A 7,222-nucleotide genomic window follows, 5' to 3' on the forward strand; every position below is an offset into this window, starting at 1 on the left:
AACACAATATATGCACAAACATATTAAGGACACAACCCCAAACACAAATAAACCCCCCATCATACTCAAGGTCGAACTAATCTCATTTTGAAGTGAAAATAATCATAAATACAACACAACTAGGGATACAGCCCCAAACACAATATATGCATAAGCATAATCTTATCATTTTAGTAGCCAAAACCTATTTACCACATAGTACTCTCGTATAATGTTTTCATTTCAGAAGCCAAAGCCCAACTAGAACATAGATCTTTCAAGCAAAACATATATCAAGAAGCTAAAAGAAAGATCTCACCCAAAACAGTGGAGAAAGCAAGATCTTAAGCATCATTCGCAAGCCATTAGACCTCTTCCACTATGCGTCGCCTCCGACCACCTCCTTCTCGCTCAGGAACACGTTGTCCCACTTTTCATTGTAGAGGAAGAAGGATTTGTCAATACAGAGGACATGTTTCTTCACGGTGACATAAAGGAAGCGAAAAATTGACGGACGGACTAAAGAGGGGTTAGATTCGAGGCTCACGTCTCCTATCGTGACTTGCATCTGCGACCCACCACCACTGTACTCCTCAGTGTCCTCCGTCTCTCCTTCCATCAATACGAATGAAAAATAGGGCACCGAAGGCAACGAATCGAAGGGTTCAAAATCCTCCGAGTTGGGGACAAATTGGTCGCTCAAATAAGCTTTCCAGCCAAATTTATCACTCATCGCGATGACACAGTGGGTAAGCAAGGAGGGGCAATGACAGATTTAGAAGAGACGGTAAAAGATTCGAGTTTGAGTAAGGCGGCGGAGGATTAAGGTTCCAGAGAAGGGCGGCGCTTGAGGAGATAGAGATGGTAAATAAGAGAGTGGGGAATGTGTGAATAGATTTTAGGGTTTTCTCATTTATAGGTTAATTAAGTTTTAATTAGATCCGGATTTTAACTAAAAACTGAATTGTGTCTTCAATAATGGGGCAACCGAAAAAGGAAAATGTGTCTTCAATAATAGGATGGAGATGCTATTGCCACCGTACATTTTTTAATCGGGGTGAAGTCGACTAAAGATCGGCGCATACAAAAACGACGCCGGAAAAATGCTTCACCCAAAACAGGAGCGGAGGCGAAGTAATCCCGATAAAGTCGTTCAACATCGGTTTCACGATCGCGATGAATATATACTTGTTTCTTCCATTTTCTTTGGATGGCTATCGAGTCGAACTGTACTTGCTATTTTCATAAAAAAATATCGCAAGTTGCATGAAAGTAAGGCCAGGATGAACATTCGAATCTGGAAGGCCTCATCACTGGAGGAAGAGTTCGAAGAAAAATTGGAAGAATAGATATTTTTTTTGGAGAAGAGAGGAATAGAAGAAGAAAGAAATGAATTAAATGTCACTACCAAAAGATAATATTATACAACATAGGAGAGAAAATGAGTGAGAATGAGTTGTAGGAGAAAATATTTCACTTTGCCAGAGAAAATTTTCTGTCATAGTAAACATGTGAAAATTGTAGAAAAATTGTGAAAATCTCACATTCCATCAAAGCAAACAATCAATTTACTTTGATGGATAATATATTTTCACAATTTCATTGGGAATCTATATGATTCCCCATAAAACTCACGAAAATCTGTAAATATATGGTAAACATAAAAAAAATTGTAATATGTTTAGAATAATTTTAAACTTAGATTTAAGATGATTCACACCGAATTGAGAAAAAGAATTTATTTTTAATTCCAACAAAAATGATTTATAAAAGCATTTGTAAATTTAGTTATTAAATTTATATGCACTGCATATTTATTTAATTAAGCATTCAATCATTTATACGAGCTATTTATTTAGCAAAGCCTGACGAATATTACAGTCCTGATATTTTAATCCTGAGATATTTTTCCTGATATTTTCGCTCACCCTACAGCCGCCTTACTATGTTCTCTATCCTCACCTTTAACTCCTCCGCAAGCTCACTCAAACAATAGCCAAGTTATTTTCTCTCAATTCACTCACTTCATCTCTCTCGTTCCAACACCAGACTGAGCTTCAAGAACAGCAGCCCATCAAATTCAAGCAGCCGACCATCAGAATTTGAGTAAACCTCTAAAGGTTCCACCTTTAACTCCCCTGCTACTTCACTTCACATTTCGATTAAGAATCCCAATTCATGTTCATGTATCTGTGTGTATATATATATATATATATATATATATATATATTAGCAGCATAACTTTTAAAAGAAAAGAAAAAGGTAGAGTCTTGACTGTGATGCTTTAGAGTCTTGAGCGTGTTTGTTTTGTGGAGTTTTGGCTGTGTGGGTCAGTCGAGAGTGGATGAGAGTTGAGGGCGGTGGCCGTGGATCCAGTGCGGTCGTCGGAGTTAAGGGAGATGGCTGGTATTGAATCGTGACTGAATTGGGGATCTAGGGCTCGGCGGAGGCGTGTCCTGTAGGTTGCGTTTCTGTTAGATCTGGAGGAGAGGAGAGTGAGGGTAGCGGCCATGGCTTGCTGCGGTCGCTGGATAAACAGAGTGAGGTGACGGCGTTTCGTCGTTGCCAAGGAGGTGATCGGCGTGAAGTGTAATGGTGGGCTGAGAAAGAAGGTAGAGCAGAGCAGAGCAGAAGGGGGGCAGAGCAGAGTAGAGAGGGGCAGAGATGTCATATCCCAGTTTTTAATCACTGATTAAAGACTTAATAATTAGGGTTCGGCATCCATTAATAATAAAACTGATTTGATTAATCTGATGTGATTTAATTGTTATATATGAGTTTTGATGTGCTAAATTCTTATTATTATTATTTGAATCCGTTTGAGATTTAAAGGATTATTGAGTAGTCAATAATTATTATTTCGGATTATAACTGACTTAGCAAAGTCATGTTAATTAATTTATATACAATAGAAATAGTATTTCTATTATTTACTTGAAGTCGTAATTAATTTTCGACTTATAAAACGAGTTATAAAATATGTAATTTATAGAGAGTTATAACGAAGCTTCGTTATATGAGAACCCGAAATTAGTATTACAAATACAGAATAAGGATTTTATTCATCACATTCATCTAGCACCTACACATTTCCACATCCATCTTACTCTTAAATAAATTGATGGTGTTGGAAACACTCATCATATGCCAACCATCCCACTAAACACTCATCATATGCCAACCATCCCACTAAACACTCATCATTCCACTAAACACTCATTATTCCACACACTCATCATTCCACTAAACACTCTTTACACCTTCTTTTGCCAGCCATCTTCTACACCTTTAACATCTCAACATGCAATTAGCTTTTATTTAATCAAAATCTTATCATCAATCCTCTTCCATTTCAATTAGACAAAAGCCAAGTTTTAAAAGCTAAGTTTCCTTCTATTAGTTCATCCGCTCTTTCCTTCTCTTTTCAACACACCCAACAAAGTTTAAAGTGCAGAGGCAAGTGTTCCAACCAATTCTCTTCTTCTTCCTTGGGGATACAACCCTCCATTTTAACTATGTTTATGTTTCCAAATTCCAGTAATCAAGCAGATTCAGATCCAAATTCATTGTTAAATTGTTGATTCGCAGATCAAACTTTGTGAGTTCAGAAAATTATCAAGGTTACCTCCTACTTTACTTTCTCCATACATTCATTTGTTAAATTACAAAACTATGATTCAAATGAAAACAGATCGAACACACGCATCCATTACCACTTCTTTTAGACTATTATTGTTTCAATTACATCAGCTTATCACCATCAGAGAACCACCAACAGAATAATACACACGCACACATTTTACTATATTCTCTAATCTATTACATGTACAATCAGTTTTAATAAAAAGGAAATGAATGATTGAAAGAACAGATTAATAAAACCCTAATTTTGCTTTTGTGCGTGTGACTGGAATTTGGGGGGGATGAGTCTCCCGTCCTTGTGTGTCCGAGTCAGGGGAGGGAGTGAGACAGCCGGCGGCTGCTCAGGGCCGGCGACGGCAACGGTGCCGCCGAGCCGCCTTTTCCTTGTCCTGCCAAAATGGGAGAGAAGAGGGTAGAGAGAGAATTGGTTAGGATTTCAGTTTAAAATAAAAAAAAATATAATAAAAGAGAGAAAAGGGGAAGAGACTTATCTTTTCCGGCGACGCGGCGGAAGCAGCGGCGCAGCGACACGAACGGCGGTTCTGTTCGGCCGGAAAAGAGGAGAAAAGGGAGGAGTTCAGATCTGTTTTTTTTTTAATAGAAAGGAGAGGAAAAGGGAGCTCAGATCTGGAGCCTACCTTCACGGCGAGGCAAGGCTCGGCCATCCACCACGATTCCGGCCATGGCGGAGACGGCGGAGAACGGGGGAAGCGGCGCGGCGACGCTCGGCTTTTCACAACGGCCGGAGAAGGCACATGCAGCGGCGGAATGGTCTCTGCCGACCTACCTTAAGGCCGAGGACGGCCGAGAAACGATGGCAACCGGCGAGAGCCGTGTTCTGCCATGGTGGAGGCGGAGGCGACTGTACCAGCGAGAGAGTGGGAAGAGGAGACCAAGGGAGTGAAAAGAGAGGGGACGAGGCGACGGCGAGGAGGCGCGCCGGAGGCGGCGCCGCCCTCAGCTGAGTGAGAGTGAGAGAGGCGAGAGGGAGCCGAGAGGGAGAGTGAAGAGAGAGGCTTGTGTGTGTGGGGTGGTATATGTATGTATGATTAGGGTTAGGCTTGGGCTCAAAGCCCTTCTTGCTAGCTTGGGCCGAAAATTTTATAAAAAAAGAAAGAGAGTGGGCCGATTTTTATTGCTATGTGGGCCGATTTTATTTTAATTCTGCTGGGCTCTTTTTGTTCTTAATTGATGGGTTTTTATTTTAGTTGTGTGGGCTAATTTTTTTTAAATGGTTGGGCTATTGTTTTAAATATAGGCCTACGAATTTTGGCCTTATTTCTTAAAAAAAAAAAAAATGTTTGAATTTTCACTAAATTATTTTTGTGAATTTAAATCTCTTGATTTAAATTTTAATATTTAAAGTTGGGATTATTTATTCTAAACGAAGTCCATTCTATTATTTAAATTATTAATGGACTTTAAAGCAAATATTTTGGGATTAAGCCCCATTTATTATATGATAAAATTATTTTCACAGCTTACGAGTATGGATTTTTTTTAAATGGTTAAAATGTTTTATTTCATCTCAATGGATTTTAAAATGTTTTATTATTTATAAATGAATAATGGAATTTCTTATTTATTTACATGATAAAAAAAATGTGGAATTGTGTTATAGAATGATTAAGTATATGATTTACTTTATCAAATGAGCTTGGGATTTAATTGAGATATTAAATTACTAAGCATGTGTTTATAAATGATTTATTTATTTAAGTGATGAAAATGTGCGAAGTATGAGAAAGCATGATTTATAATGATTAAATTCTCAGGGTGATAAAATATGGCTTGTTCTTAATTGATGGAGTACTTGACTAAATGACGGGTGTAGAGGGAGGTTATGGATTATGTACATGTTGATGTTCGAATAAATGGGTTCGAACCTATATGATAGTTACATGATAAGTGATTACATTTTATTGATTGAATGAAACGAGATTAATATGGATGCTAGAACCCTAAAACATTAAAAGATACCCTAGGCACGTAGAATTAGACTTTGTCTTATGACAATTTCTTCACGAACTTATCGACTCTTCATCAATGAAGGTCCGGGCAACAGAAAGTGAAGCAGAAGAAGAAACGACTCCACGCCAGCTTTAAGAACGATTGAGGTGGGCATTATTTTATTATTACGTATATAGAGATCCCCTGCGTGACGTAGGCCTCATATGCGAATATATATGCATGATATGTTTTGACTATTTATTCAGTTCTTATGAAATGCTTATATGTTTAATGCCCTTTATGAAAATGAAAATGTTATGAAAATGAAATGTTTATGAAATGATTGACTGCCAAAATGTTTATGTTTTTATATGTATCCTATCTGTGTTGGTTCGCCAACTTTAAAGGAAATCCAATTGGGATCCTATGCTAGACAAAGGTCGCTAGCTAGGGTTAACGTGTACACTCATGGAGACCGCGAGTCGCTTGCGACCGGTCTTGGCGTCCGTGGTAAGGAGGCCTCCTTCCCGGCGCGTGACAGAAAGGACAGATATGGATCATATAGACTGAAAATGGGATGCATCCACCTTTATGAAAATGAACGAAATGTTTTAGTAAGCGCAGGTCATTTATGAAAACCCCTGTGTGTTACTGTTATGGCAGTTCAATTTATATATGTATGCATGTTGTATTTCGGCTTATGTCACTGAGTATTTTTATACTCAGCCCTGCATGTATTTCTAAATGTGCAGGTTGAGCAGGCGATGGAATGGATTGGTGTTGAGCGGATTTCTCTTTTGATGTTTATGTAATGAAACCTTGAGTATGCATCTCCATATGCATAACTCACACGTTTTTCCGCTGCAAACACTCTGAATTTGTTATTGTATTGTGGAACTTATTACTCCTTCATTTTGTTTAACTTTCATTTGGGGTTTAGTCGTTATGGCTGGCTCGTTTGTTAATTACCCAAGTGGTTATATATATATATATACCACTAGTTTGTTGTTATAAATGTTGGTTATTTAGTAAATCCCTTTTTAAATTCCATTTCTTATTGTTCACCCAAGTCATAACCCCGGTTAACCCGTCATTGGGATAGTGGGCTGTGACAGAGTGGTATCAGAGCAGTTCGTTTGCTCTGGCCCTAGAAACCTTATTCTAAAAAGCCAAGTCTAGTTTGATTCACTAGACATACGTGGGTTAATACGACACCGCTCAACACTCCATTGCATCGTGCTCAATCAAGGAAAAAGGTAACTGCAGTTACAATGTTTTAAAGATGTTATTATTCTAAACTGTTTCATGAAAATGTTTATGTAAAGAGCATGCTATGATGAAATGTTGAATGTTTTGCCTTTCATTGAAATGTTGAATGTTTTGCCTTTCATGGCATATCATTGCAGTTATGATGTTATGATAAGAGAAGAATGATAGAGAATTGACACATGCTTTCCCCAGAAAACATAGATTGCTATAAGTTGCATGATCACTATTCTAAAAGAACATAGACTGCTGGATTAGTAGGATATCTCTACAATCTAGATTCTTAAAGTGATGATGTAGAATAATGAAAGAGAACTTAGAGCATTTCAGCTCCCACAAGAAAACAATGGTTCTTTTGAACTACAAAGAGGAATGAAAAGACATG

The 7,222-nt window shown here is 38.0% G+C and overlaps 1 long non-coding RNA gene across 1 annotated transcript; it reads left to right on the forward strand.

Moving 5' to 3' along the window:
- The first annotated feature begins 3,447 nt into the window (after nt 1-3,447).
- LOC131012090 (uncharacterized) lies at nt 3,448-6,701 on the forward strand. Its single transcript, XR_009097184.1, has 3 exons — nt 3,448-3,599; nt 5,674-5,738; nt 6,324-6,701. It is a non-coding gene; the product is annotated as an uncharacterized LOC131012090 (long non-coding RNA).
- The last annotated feature ends 521 nt before the right edge of the window (nt 6,702-7,222 follow it).

This window comes from Salvia miltiorrhiza, chromosome 2 (genome assembly GCF_028751815.1).
Source record: "Salvia miltiorrhiza cultivar Shanhuang (shh) chromosome 2, IMPLAD_Smil_shh, whole genome shotgun sequence".
In the NCBI taxonomy this organism is placed as follows: domain Eukaryota; kingdom Viridiplantae; phylum Streptophyta; class Magnoliopsida; order Lamiales; family Lamiaceae; genus Salvia; species Salvia miltiorrhiza.